The sequence below is a fragment of the Zeugodacus cucurbitae genome, chromosome 3 (assembly GCF_028554725.1).
Source record: "Zeugodacus cucurbitae isolate PBARC_wt_2022May chromosome 3, idZeuCucr1.2, whole genome shotgun sequence".
Lineage (NCBI taxonomy): Eukaryota > Metazoa > Arthropoda > Insecta > Diptera > Tephritidae > Zeugodacus > Zeugodacus cucurbitae.
In genome coordinates this window covers 75157425-75169878 of record NC_071668.1, presented here as the reverse complement: position 1 = coordinate 75169878, position 12454 = coordinate 75157425, and the positions used below count along the sequence as shown (strand labels likewise).

The following is a 12454-nucleotide window of genomic DNA, read 5'->3' as shown; positions in this document are numbered from 1 at the left end:
TATTTCCGGCACAATTCCTGCATACTCCATCTTCAAGTAAGTTTTTTTTTCCACCTCCTTGTGTGCACCTGAGTTTATACCGGGAATCGTGAGGTGCATAAAACTACCAAAGTAGCAAAGTGTAGCTGGAGAATTGAAAAATGCTTAATGAAAAGTATAAACAGAAAAGTGTTAAAGTTTATGTGGCACGGCAAACAACTGCTGCTGCAGCTGGACGCAACTCCAGTGATCGTTTCTCAACCAGGCAGCGAAGGTGCGGGTGGCTGCCACACACACATTTATATATAACTGTAACTTGCGCCGTGCGTTTGCATAAGTAACGCGCACTTAAGCAGCATAGCCAATGAAATTCATAAAAAATCTGCATGCCTGCTTCACTACCCATACAAGTACGCTATGGTGAATATAAAGGCACGTCGGGTAGACAAAGCACGGCGTAGGCGGCGTGCGATGGCACAGCTATTCTGCTATTATCATAGTTGACAATGTGTTGCAGCTGGAATTGCTGCAGACACTAAAGTGGCAACACCAGAGTGATGCTGCAATGGAGATATGAAAAAAACAACGTAAGAGACAACAACAACTACAACGTCTACTTCACTTTAGTTTAACTACGCCACTCTGGAGTTGCTGCCACAGTGCTGTGCTGTTTGCTTGGCAATCTTGCAACGTGCCATTGGCTTATGGACGAGGCTTTGCTTGCGCCAGCAGACATGTGTTAGTAAATATATAAGTGTGTGTTTGTGGAATTATGAAGGCGATGTATTCTTCACTCGCGCTAGATAGAACACTGTATTCTATCTCCATCTAGCTATCTATCCACCTAGTTACGCACTCACATATCTGTGCGCTTATCTCACATACTTTGTGACTTCTTTTACTTTTTTGTTGTGTGATTTTGAACTCTTATTTAAGTTGTAAAAAGTTGAAAATTTGTAACCAAATGACAAGAAAGTCTTACTTTATAATCTTTGGTGTATGCAACTTTCAGAATCTCAGCATAATTGATATCACCGCGACTTGTATAAGTACCTCAGATTGGGGATAAGTAAAAACCCAAATCAATCATTATGTTACGGTTTACATTAAAGTCCAAAAGTACGATAGTTTGTGGGCTAGTCTTGGACGATCTCCGAATTACTTAAATAAATCTATCAAGTGGTAGACTTAATATGTTATTTAGAAGAAAATTATAAGAGTTTGAACTTTCTATTTATGAAAGTGGAATCCTTCTCCTCAAGTTTTCGAGTGAAAATTATACGGCATTACTTCCTCCGCTCTTTATACTTTTCAGTAGGGGTCTATCTAACTACTCTTTTCACCACTAATTCAAAATCTCTAGATTTCAGGAATCTAAACAAGCCTCCCTTACTGTAAGTCCTCTTTCGTACACCACCAATGGGAGGATAAGCTTACCGAAACATCTAGTCGACCTCAATTGAGATATATGGTCTTACGGTCTTACGTAGTCTTGGGTAAAGCAAAGATGTCGTTATCGTTTATCGAGTTTATCACAAGTGTTTCATAAGTCCATAGTTGGTATATGGTTTCAATCAGGTCACAGAAACATTTTTGGTAGTCTTGTCTTATTTATTATTGACAGCCTTTGCTTAAGCAGAGATGGTATTAACATTTCTAAGGTTTATATATAATTTTTTTCAAGTGTTTCATAAGTTCATAGTTGATAGAATCACACGCGATCAGTGGAACCAGTTTGAAGAAGTTACCAGTTCTATCCTGATTCCATTTTGTGGATAGTATCTCATCTGATAACATATAGTACATGGTTTCACATAATTAAAGAAACAAGATATTAAAGAAGGATCTGCCAGAGAATACCTGATTCGATGAAGAGTTGAAATTAGCCTTATAATATTAGGTCTACAACTTTGCTTCTACAACAGTGCTTGACCCTAGAGAAAACTATTGGAAAACGGCGGAAGCAAAGTTGTAGACCTAATATACTCTAGAATGAATGTGAAGCTATCAGAATGTGGTAATGAATGCCCAATTTTTATGATGCACACTATATAACGGAATAAATAAGCTTATTTTGAAAATGTTCAATTCTAACTTACACTGCTTAACCTAACATCTGAGGTATTTCTGGCTGACATTTACTTGGATTTTTTGAAATCAAGTTCTTACTTTGGAAAATTCAATATTCACATAAAGGGTCCATATTTTACTTTTTTTTATTCCTGATTATGATCTTCGCTTCGATGCGTCCTCAGCCTTAGTGCTGAATATTAAATTTTCTTCGCAAACTGTTTACTAAGCGATCGTTTAACACTCAAATCACTATTTTTTTAATTTTGCTGTCTAGAACCAAAAACTATAATTAATAAAATGCATTAATTCTACTGCTTTTGGACAGCTTGTGGACCATCAATTATGATGGTCTCTAATTTCAACCAACTACAATAAGACTCAGTGACTCGGTAGGCTTCACGCCTGCTCAATATTAATTAATTATCCGCAAATATTCCTCACTCACTTCATATTCATATTTACAGCAAATAACAACTTGAACCCGGATCTCCTTGTGAGTGTGTGCTACTGGTGCGGTTTTGCATAATTTCGAGCGGAGCAAGAAAACAATATTTTCGTTCTTCAATTTCCAATACAAAAAAAAAATCAAAAATTATATAATTTTTTGCTGCGCTGCTGTTTCATATTACGTATGTAGTTTCAGGCGAAATACAAGCAATCATAAATGCTCGTAATGAGAAAAAATTTCTTTTGTCAGCGATTTTTGGTTTTCTACTTTTTTCTGTCACACTTTTTTTTTGGTTTTTTGCGCAAGACACTACGACGGCATTAAATTTCTCCAAGTCACTATTCGTTGTCTCGTATAAATAACTTGTGTTGCTACCTATTGTTTCTTAGATGGATGAGCGTTTAAATAGGTTGTGTTGCTTGTCAGTTTGCTGTTGTACTATTTTGCTGCTTTTAGTTGTTGTTGTTTTTGTTTTTGTTTCTGTTTCAACACTCACACCGTCAAATTGCTGTTGCTGTTGTTGTTTATTTGAAGTGTTGCTGCGCCTCTTGCTTTACGGTGTGCCGTTGTTGCACATAATTTATGCCGACAGGTGATACTTTTCGGTGATTCTACGATGCGAGAATGCCATCTTTCTTAACACGTACAAGCTTTTTACAACAACAGCAATAGCAACACATTGTTTACTGCGCACACTCCCGCACTAGCGGTAAAACTATCGACAGCGCCGCTGCCTAGCTTGTAAACTATTAGTTTTTGTTGTTGCGCTAGATTGGTGCTGTAACGGCAATATGTTTTTTGGAAAGTATTTTCCCAATTTTTATTGTGTTTACGGGTTTTTTCGTTTTTTATTTGGTTTTTGTTTTGTGTGCTCCTCTTTTGTATCTTGTTTCATCGTAATTTTTGCATAACTGATAGCTGACATTTGGCAGTTGACAGTTGACAGCACAGCAAACAGTGCAGCCGAAGCCGAAACCGAACCGAGTGAGAGAAGCATGAAGTCAAACAGCAGTTTTATATATGGGCACATATAGACATATCTATATATTTATATATATGTAGGTATGAGAACGAAATATAAATCGGCGAAATGCAAAAAAATAATAGTTGAAAGAATATCGAAGTCAGTTAAAGCCGAAAGCTATTTTAAGTACTCGCTTATTGACATTACTTTTAATTATTATTTTTGCCAGTTCACTGTGTCTACTTGATTTAAAATTTCTTTCTGACAGTCAAAAATGGTACAGCGGATTTTTATATCTCTAAAAAAAATTAAAAATTATGTAATCTTTTGAAGAAACCACTAATTACTTTTCTGGAATATTTATTAAAAAAGCAATAGTAAGTATGAATGTGAATGGGTATGAGTGGTTCTCAATATGGTTATATATGGATATGAATATGATTTATTTTTGAGAAAATGTGAAACTAAATTAAAAAAGAATGAGTACTAGTGAGTGTGAGTACTACCGAGTATGGCTATGAGTATGAGTGAGTATGAGTAATATTTATATTAAGTATTCGATAAGTTCTGTGTAGTTTTATTCATAATCTAAACTGTGAAAAATTATGCCTGAGTATGAGCAAATTAGAGTAGAAATATGAGTAGAAGTAAGTAGGAGTAAGGTCAATAAATAATATTGCAGTTAACTATACGCTCTGAAAATGTGTCCTACTATAGGTACGAGTACAAATAAGTATGAGTATTGAGTGTATGTGAGCAAATTATGTGTATAACACAATATGGTTATGTATGAGTATGACTACGGGTATGAGTATTTAGTTTAATACTATTGCTGATTTGGACAAACCATATAAGTATGAACAAGTATATAAAAATTTTGCGCGAATGAGGTTTGAAAGTTATACAATCGCAGAAGTTTTTTGCAGTTTTCGAAATGGAAAAAAATATTAAAATATAATTAATACTTAAACTAATTAATGCTCGAATTTCAACACACTTTGGTTAATCTTATTTTCATTACATCAACACTTTCACTTGCTGTTTAAAAAAAAAATTAATAAGTATTTATAAACTAAGTTCGCACGGCTTGAGCAAAAATACCTTAGCGAAATTTTACTTTTTTTAATATTTTTTTAAATTATTATATATATTTTTAGATGTGTGATAAAATAGAGCACGAGATGTTTAAAGTTGGCGTGTGATTGATGATCTTGGTGACTGAATACTAATAGCTAATGTATTTGCATTAATATTTTGTGTATGTATATATTTTGAAAAATACACATAAATAAATATTATTTTTCAAGGAAAAAGCGCGGAGAAAGGAAATACGAAAGGAAATTAGAGACTATTTGAAAGTGAATTGAATTTAGAAGGGTAAAAAATGAACAAATTTAAAACAAGGTGAGGTATGTATATATATTGGTTAAAAAATATTTTTAATTTTTTTAATGCAAAGAGTAAGCAGAAAATAAATATATTAATAATATGCTTTCGTTTTAGCCCACAAGTAGCATAAAAAATATTAAAGAGGGGTAAGCCGCTTATGAAGCTGAATACACAACTGCTTTTGGTAAAAAGACATTAAAGAGCATTAAAATTTCTTTCTTGAATTGTTGATTTGCTCAAAAAATTGTGGGTTGAAATCCCAAAATAACAATCCCTTTTGCTTCCACCTCTGCATTTCACATTTATATAATGCACTTATTTTTATCACTCAACATTTTCTCGGCAAAAATTAGAAGAAATGAATTTCACAAAGCTATTATCACCTGCTGATTTAGGAAAACCGCCAAACAATGCGGTAATAAATTTTGCTGTAGCCCTCTTCATTTCATTGCGAGAAGGCGAAGTATATCAAAGTGATGAATTCCCATGACAGCGCTACAGATATGAGTACATACTTACACATGAATGTATCTATAGTATTTATTTATATGCATGCAAGTGTTTGTGTATGATTATTTAACTGAGTTTATTAATTAATCGCTACTTTTACATGCGATTTTCACATAATTAATCATTTATGAGATATCATCCACCAACGCAAATTACGGAAATGCTGACATAATAAGTGAGCGGTTTTTGTTGTTAGACTACAGCATAGGGGCGTATGATGTTTATAACTCAACAATAACAACAAGCACTAAGATATACAGAGGTCCTTACATATAAATATATACTTTCTATTCGCTTTTGAGTAGAAAAATTAATAAGAATTAGAAAAAATACATTTTATAAACCGGTTGAGAATTGACAACATGCTCATTCTACACGAAGTAACTCTTTGAAGTCAGAAAACAGCTTTTTGGTAATTTATTTAGAAATTTTTAGCTGTTGAGTGGCGCTTGAGAAAGTCATGAAATATAGTGGTGGATAAAATTATAGATACAGACAGATAATTTGATATACATCTCCACTGAACACCCTCTTCTATTGAGAAACAACTTTTGACTACCGAAAATGACGTACCGTTTTCTCGAAAACGTACATTTTTTGTCACATCGCTGAGGGCGATGTTCGGATTATGCTAATCTTCTACTTTTTTGGATCTATTTTCATTGGTATATTACCTTCAAACAGTTTTCAGTCTCAGGCATTTCTTTCCAGTGAGTATCTTGAGATAAAGAGTTGATTCCATGTATAAGGTGATTTCAAGAGAGGGCGTTTGAAGTGTCAAATATCTTGATCTACTTCATTTTACAACCATTTAAATTAAATATATGGATCGTTATGTACATTTTGTCTTTAACAGTCTCCTTGAGCTGAGAAATTCATACTCATTTTGAAGGTTTGGTCTAACTACAAAATGTATGGGTAAAGTAGCTACTACTACTCCATCCATCCATCCATCTTATGGAAGCGACCTTTTCAGTCTAGTAACCACCTCAAGATAAATCTACAACTCCAAAAAAATACCAAGCAATCTAAATATTATATTTTCCCTGTCCTACTATTTTCTGCATCCACTGTCTAATTAAATTGAATATTATACAGAAATCTCACCAAGCTTATGAATAAATTAGTTAAATATTATTTATCGCTTATTGATGTTGGTGGTTTCGCCGATTCAAATCGCTACTTATTGTTTATGGTATTCAATTATGCAACTAAATTCAGTTTAACGATTTATTTGATTATTTAGCCAATCGCAAATGGATAGCACACAAGAACTGTTTACAGTTAAAATATACTGCTAAATATTTTGGCAACCGAAAAAGCATAAAATGCAGTGACAAAGCACCTCACACAACACACATACAACCGCACATATGGACATATATGCAAATATGAATTTGTATCGCAGTAGCGGCCATAAACGGAAATATGCAAATGATTAATAATAAATTTTGTATTTTAAAATTGTTATCGCTCTGGTATGTATGTATGTATTTTCGCAAATTTCAGCTGCTTAAAATTTTTCGCATTAACATCATTTGTCGACATAAACATACTAATATGGCGAACATTTATTTGTTTTTAATATACTTGATGGTTGTTAATTTGTATTGTATTCAATGCATTTATTGTTGTTTTGGCTCTGTTGTTGTTTTTGTTGTTCGTTTGTGTGCTATTATTAGCGAGTTAAAATTGTATTATGCTTGAAAATTAGATTTTAATTGATTTTCTAATACCGCAAAATTGGCAGATTACGAGCAGTTCAGCGATTTTACGCCGAACGCGTGGCAAATGGGCGCCAAGGAGCGCTTAGTCGTGTGTAAATGTTTGTGTACATTCCTGTGATTTCTATGAGAGTGTGCATTAGCTAATAGATGTATAAATCAGAGACTTTTATAAAATAAAATCAATGCTATTTACATAACATTTAGTTATCGCATAAATATACATTGAGATCAAATTTTATTTTTGAGCCGATGATAATCAGATTAGTAGTTATCACCTTTCAAAACTTCAACTATAAGCCCGTCTTCTATACTATAATTTGTCTAAGGTCTTGAAACCAACTAATATAACTCTTGAGGTATTCTGGAACATATCTGTTGAAATAGTCTCTTATAATAACCCCAGTCATCTTAATAATAACTCCTAATATAGTTCTCCATTTAGAAGACTAAGGTAATAATTCTATCAGTATGATATATACTAATAATGGATTTACATGATCTATGTTTCAGATATTGATTTGTCAATTTTTCTCTAAATAAGTTCCTCGTACGATTTTTGTCTCTCCCAACGACCAAAAAAACAATGTGGGCAAATATTCAATCTGACCTTACTATATTGGTCTTATAAATGAAATCTGATCCATCACTTTCGATCCTGAAAATCACATTTCGGGACCCTAGCCCTAACCCTCTAGTAAGATGAAATAGAAATTACTACCACAATACTGCAACAAAATGCAGGTTGCTAAATAAAATATAAATTTCACAAGAAAAGGAAAAAGATAGGATACATAATAATACCCGATAGATTCGAAAGCTTCACTAGACTTTCGATTGGTAAATATAAATCCTATACTCTAATTTAGTTAAAATAAAAATGTCGTGCCCAAGATGATCTGCCAAGAGCTCAAAATCTCTATTTTGCTTATTTGTTTTTATAATTTGTCGTATAAGAAGAGTTAATTATTTTACCAGGAAAAAAATAAAACAAAGAGTAATTAGAAAAATTAATTTAAATTACGTCTTCGACAACGTTCCGAAGAATTATGTTTCATTACTTCATCCTTACAAAAAAAGTATTAGTACTTAAAATGTATGACTAATTCTAGATCATAGAGCTACATAAGCTTAGTGTATGGTACAAATTTCAGATGAATCCGTCGAACAGTTCCCGAGATACGTTGGGTGAAACTGAAGGAAACACTGTTCTGATAAAAAAGTGTTTCAAGTTTTCAATTTTTAACACTGAACTAATATGAAATATGTAGGAAAGTATATAGTGCGAATCAATATTAATGAATCAGTGGTTTCTCATGGTTTCTTATCATACTATTTAGGCTAGGAAATATTTCGGTTCAATTTGGGTAACATTTTCTTCATATAAAATCCAATGAATTGATCTTTAGTTCAAATTCATAGTAAAAAGTCAAAGAACTGTTTCTATATTGTATGATAGGACGAAGGTTCGTTTTACTAGTTGAAAAAATGTATTTTAAACATTTTACATTGGATGCACACACTTTCTATTAGTAATAATAATAATAATAATATAAAGGGAATAAAAATAATATAATGGGAAAAATCTAAAACAAATTTTACTCACCTTACAAATTTGCCCGCCGTAGAAATGCAGCTGGTACAAGAATACGCCTTCAAATTTATTATTTTAATTTTTGCATATTTGTTTATGAAAAACACCATTCAAAGTAATTAGTTTTAGTTTTTTTTCAGATTAATTACTTTTTAATCATTTTTTTTTTCTTGTTGTAATATGCCATTTTTGGCGCAATAAAATTTTTGTAATAATTTTAATTTAATGCTGACATTTTGAGCAATATTTGTAATTTTTAGAATTTTATTTTATGTTTACAAACACTTCTTTTATTTTTTTCTTCGTATTTCATTGTTTATCAATATTGTAGTTATTTAATTTTCACTTGAAGTATTGCTCTTAATAATTATTTAAGTATTTTATTCAAACTTTTTTTTTTGGTTTTTCTACCTTTAACTGTTAGAAAATGCAATCACACACACCCAGAAGGCGACAGTTAGTGGGGGATCTCACAGCATTTAAACAGCAGACTTGCAAATTATCACATTAGAGAGACGATGTTCACGCGATGTTTTCTGCAACGAGAGGAAAACAAAAAACAAATATTTAGAAAATTTGCGTCAATTTTTGCATAAATTTTTAAAATTAATTATAAACCCATTTCAGTTATGATTAATAATGGACAGCCAAATTGCAAACACGAAATTAGTTGACCATAAAAATGAGAACAAAGCACACGCAAATAAGGCAACAACAAATAAAACGAAACAAAACAACAATAAAAAGTGTAAAAAAAATAAATAAACTCAAACACAAAAGGGGATAATAGCACGCGAGCTTGTGTCGGTGGAGCGAAAAAAAAAATTTGCGCTGCTTTACCGCTTAGCAACAAGTAGACGAGCGCAAGAGACCGGCCAGTCAGGCAGTTGGTCGGTCATTTGACCACAAAGTACACGTAGTGCCGCGCAGCTGTTCGCTGAACTGTTTCAAAGCAGCGAGTACAAAGCGAAAATTACAAAAATAAAAGAAAAATTTACAAAAATAAAAACAAAAGAAAGCAAAAAATCCACACAAAACAATTGGCACATTCAGAACATAAATAAATTAGAGGCATCAAATATACTGCACATAACTGTACATACAAGCGCACACAGCGGTATTTGTACGCCCGCATGTACACCCAGCGCAGCGCAAAAAGTAATTACTGAAAACGCGCGTTGGCTCGATTTTTACGCTGGTCAACTTCCAACGAAGGCTGTCTGTCATTTTTATAGTTTGCAATGCGAGACTGACTGACACCGTCCATACATACATACATATATATATGTATAGTATATACAGTTTTATTGTTTCTAATTATTGTACATTAACGTCGAATTAGGCCAAAAATACTATGCGCAATTTGGTCGCATGGTTTGCGTTGAGTATGTGACTACTGATCTGCTAGACTTGAGTTTCGATCGCAATTGAAAAATGAGTAAAACTAAGAAAATATTAAGCCAAAAGAGGCATAAAGTACCGTTTTGAGACAGGAGCTAATTGATCAATTTACCGGCCTCTGCTCGATTAAAACGCTTGTTAAGATCGATTTACCATACAAAATAAAATCTGCATTTATTTTTAATTCAATTTTAATTCATTTGAAAATGAAATGCAGCTCTGCGTCAAAGATTACAATTGGCTGAATTTTTTTCTTATAAAAAAAGGCTACGGATGTCGCTGATAAAAAATATTAATCAGTTGATGGAACTTCTTATGAAAAATAAAAATGTATAACAGCTGATCGGTTATCGAATAGCCGGCAGTATAAAAGGCAACCAATAAAAATTTTAGTTGATCAATTAGTTTGGCTGTCCAAAAACGCTATAAAAGGTCTACACTTCGCATTAAGAAATATTTGAGGTTATGTGTTTCTGCTAAAAACATATTTTCTAAGGAATAATGTAGGGAAAAGATGAATGAGATAGCATCTCTATTAGATTCTTAAAGCAAAGAGTCACAGACTTTATTTTATGTTCTCTGTTGCAAATTTGGTGAAAACACGAGATTTAAATGGCCATCTCACTTCGATATTCGAAATTTTTTGATAATCGAATTTTATAGTCATAATTTTCTAAGGAGATAAAACCGTTTTTCAAAACGATGCGGATTTAGTTTCAAAAGCTTGTTTTTTAGGGTTCTACTATTTATTAAAAATTATAGTTTTTTTACTACTCTTTGAGGTAATTTCAATGACAATTTTTCAGTAAAAGTTTTAAAATTATTAAATAATTTGTTTAAGTTAGGTTAAGCGGTAGATCACCGCAGATGCAGAGAATCTTACTGAGACAAATTCGACTGTCCATTGTGACACACAGAAAACTCCTAACGGATCACTAAGGCCCTTGGACTCTATAATAAAATTCTTAAGTCGGCTAATGTCGATTCCAGTCACTTCGCTGGGTTTGCAGAAAATATGCCTACCGAGGTGCTTTAACCTAAGTCTGGCGAATGCTGGACATTGAAGGAGGAAGTGCTTGGACGATTCCACTTCGTCTTCCTCCAAACAGCTTTGGCAACTAGCGTCTGACTTGATCGCTAGTCCCACAGCGTGTGTGCCTATTGGGCAATGACGATTTGTTTAAGTTAAATTTATGTTGCAAAAAAACATTTTCAGTTAAAAATATTTCTGACTGAAAGAAAGAAATATATTAAAAAAATTTTAAAATTCTTGAATAAATAATTTTATTAAAATAAAATTTGAGTTTTACTTAAATAATTAATTCTCAAAACTAAAAATTTCTAAAAAAGCAATTTATAAAATTAATAAAAATATTTAAAAAAATATTTTATAATTTTTTGATGAAATTTAATTTTTTTTTATTTATTTTATTATAATTTCAATTTAAAAGTGATTTAATAAATATTTTGTTTTTAATTTTATTTCCAATTTTTATTCTAGTTAAAACTTTTCAATCCAAAAACTAAACATTTCTTATAAAAATACTTCCAAAAAAACGAATGAAGGTGTCTAAATTAAATTAAAATTGGTCCTAAAAATATTTTTAATTTTTTAAAATAATATTTTTAAATTTTTTTAAAGAATAATTTAATTTTGAAATTTTTTCTCAGCAAAAAGCAAAAAAAAAATAGTTCACTTTCCGAGTACAAGAAAAGGTTGTAGAAAATCAGCAATTATTTGTGCGATGGTTATATTAGAGTACTAAGTATCTATGTACCACGTTCATATTCACTTCTTTATATACGAATATATGTAGATATGTATGCGTTTGTGCGTGTTGTGTTTGTCCACCCGATGCGAGTGTCAAGTAGTCATGTGTTTACTAAATTTTTTCGTGACATGAACATATTAATTCTACACGCGGACAGGCCTCTTTTACTCCACCGTGCCAACAAAGTGCCGTTTACTTCTACCTGGCAACAAAATTACACATTGTTGTTGGTTTTTCTATATGGACTATAGTTATAAATATATATATCAACATATGTATGTATAATATTTGTATTTGATGGATTTTTCCTTTTTTTTTTTGTGTGGTTTTTTTTTATTTTGTGTGTGTTGCCTACTTTTTGCTGACAGCAAACAAAATTAATTGCATGTTAGCAAAAAATATTTCAAAACATGTGGAAACATGAGCATGAACATCAAATGGAAAATGAAAACGTGTAGATAAACGTGCCGCGCCATTGTAATTATTTGACAGAAATGGCGATTAAACGCAATCGATGGCCGCCAATCGTAATAGATGTCAAATAAAGTTATTGCTCTTTTGTGGTGTATTTGCGTACATTTTTATGATAGGAAAAAATTA

At 32.1% G+C, this 12454-nt stretch overlaps 1 protein-coding gene across 2 annotated transcripts in view; it reads right to left on the bottom strand.

Annotated features, from left to right (window-relative positions):
- LOC105212045 (uncharacterized) overlaps positions 1 to 12454 on the bottom strand; it is a 217680-nt gene that overhangs the window by 184328 nt on the left and 20898 nt on the right. For both annotated transcript variants that reach the window (XM_054227979.1, XM_054227980.1), the window contains exon 2: positions 8694 to 9217. The gene's annotated coding sequence lies outside the window, so the exon portion shown is untranslated. The remainder of the gene's footprint in view (positions 1 to 8693; positions 9218 to 12454) is intronic.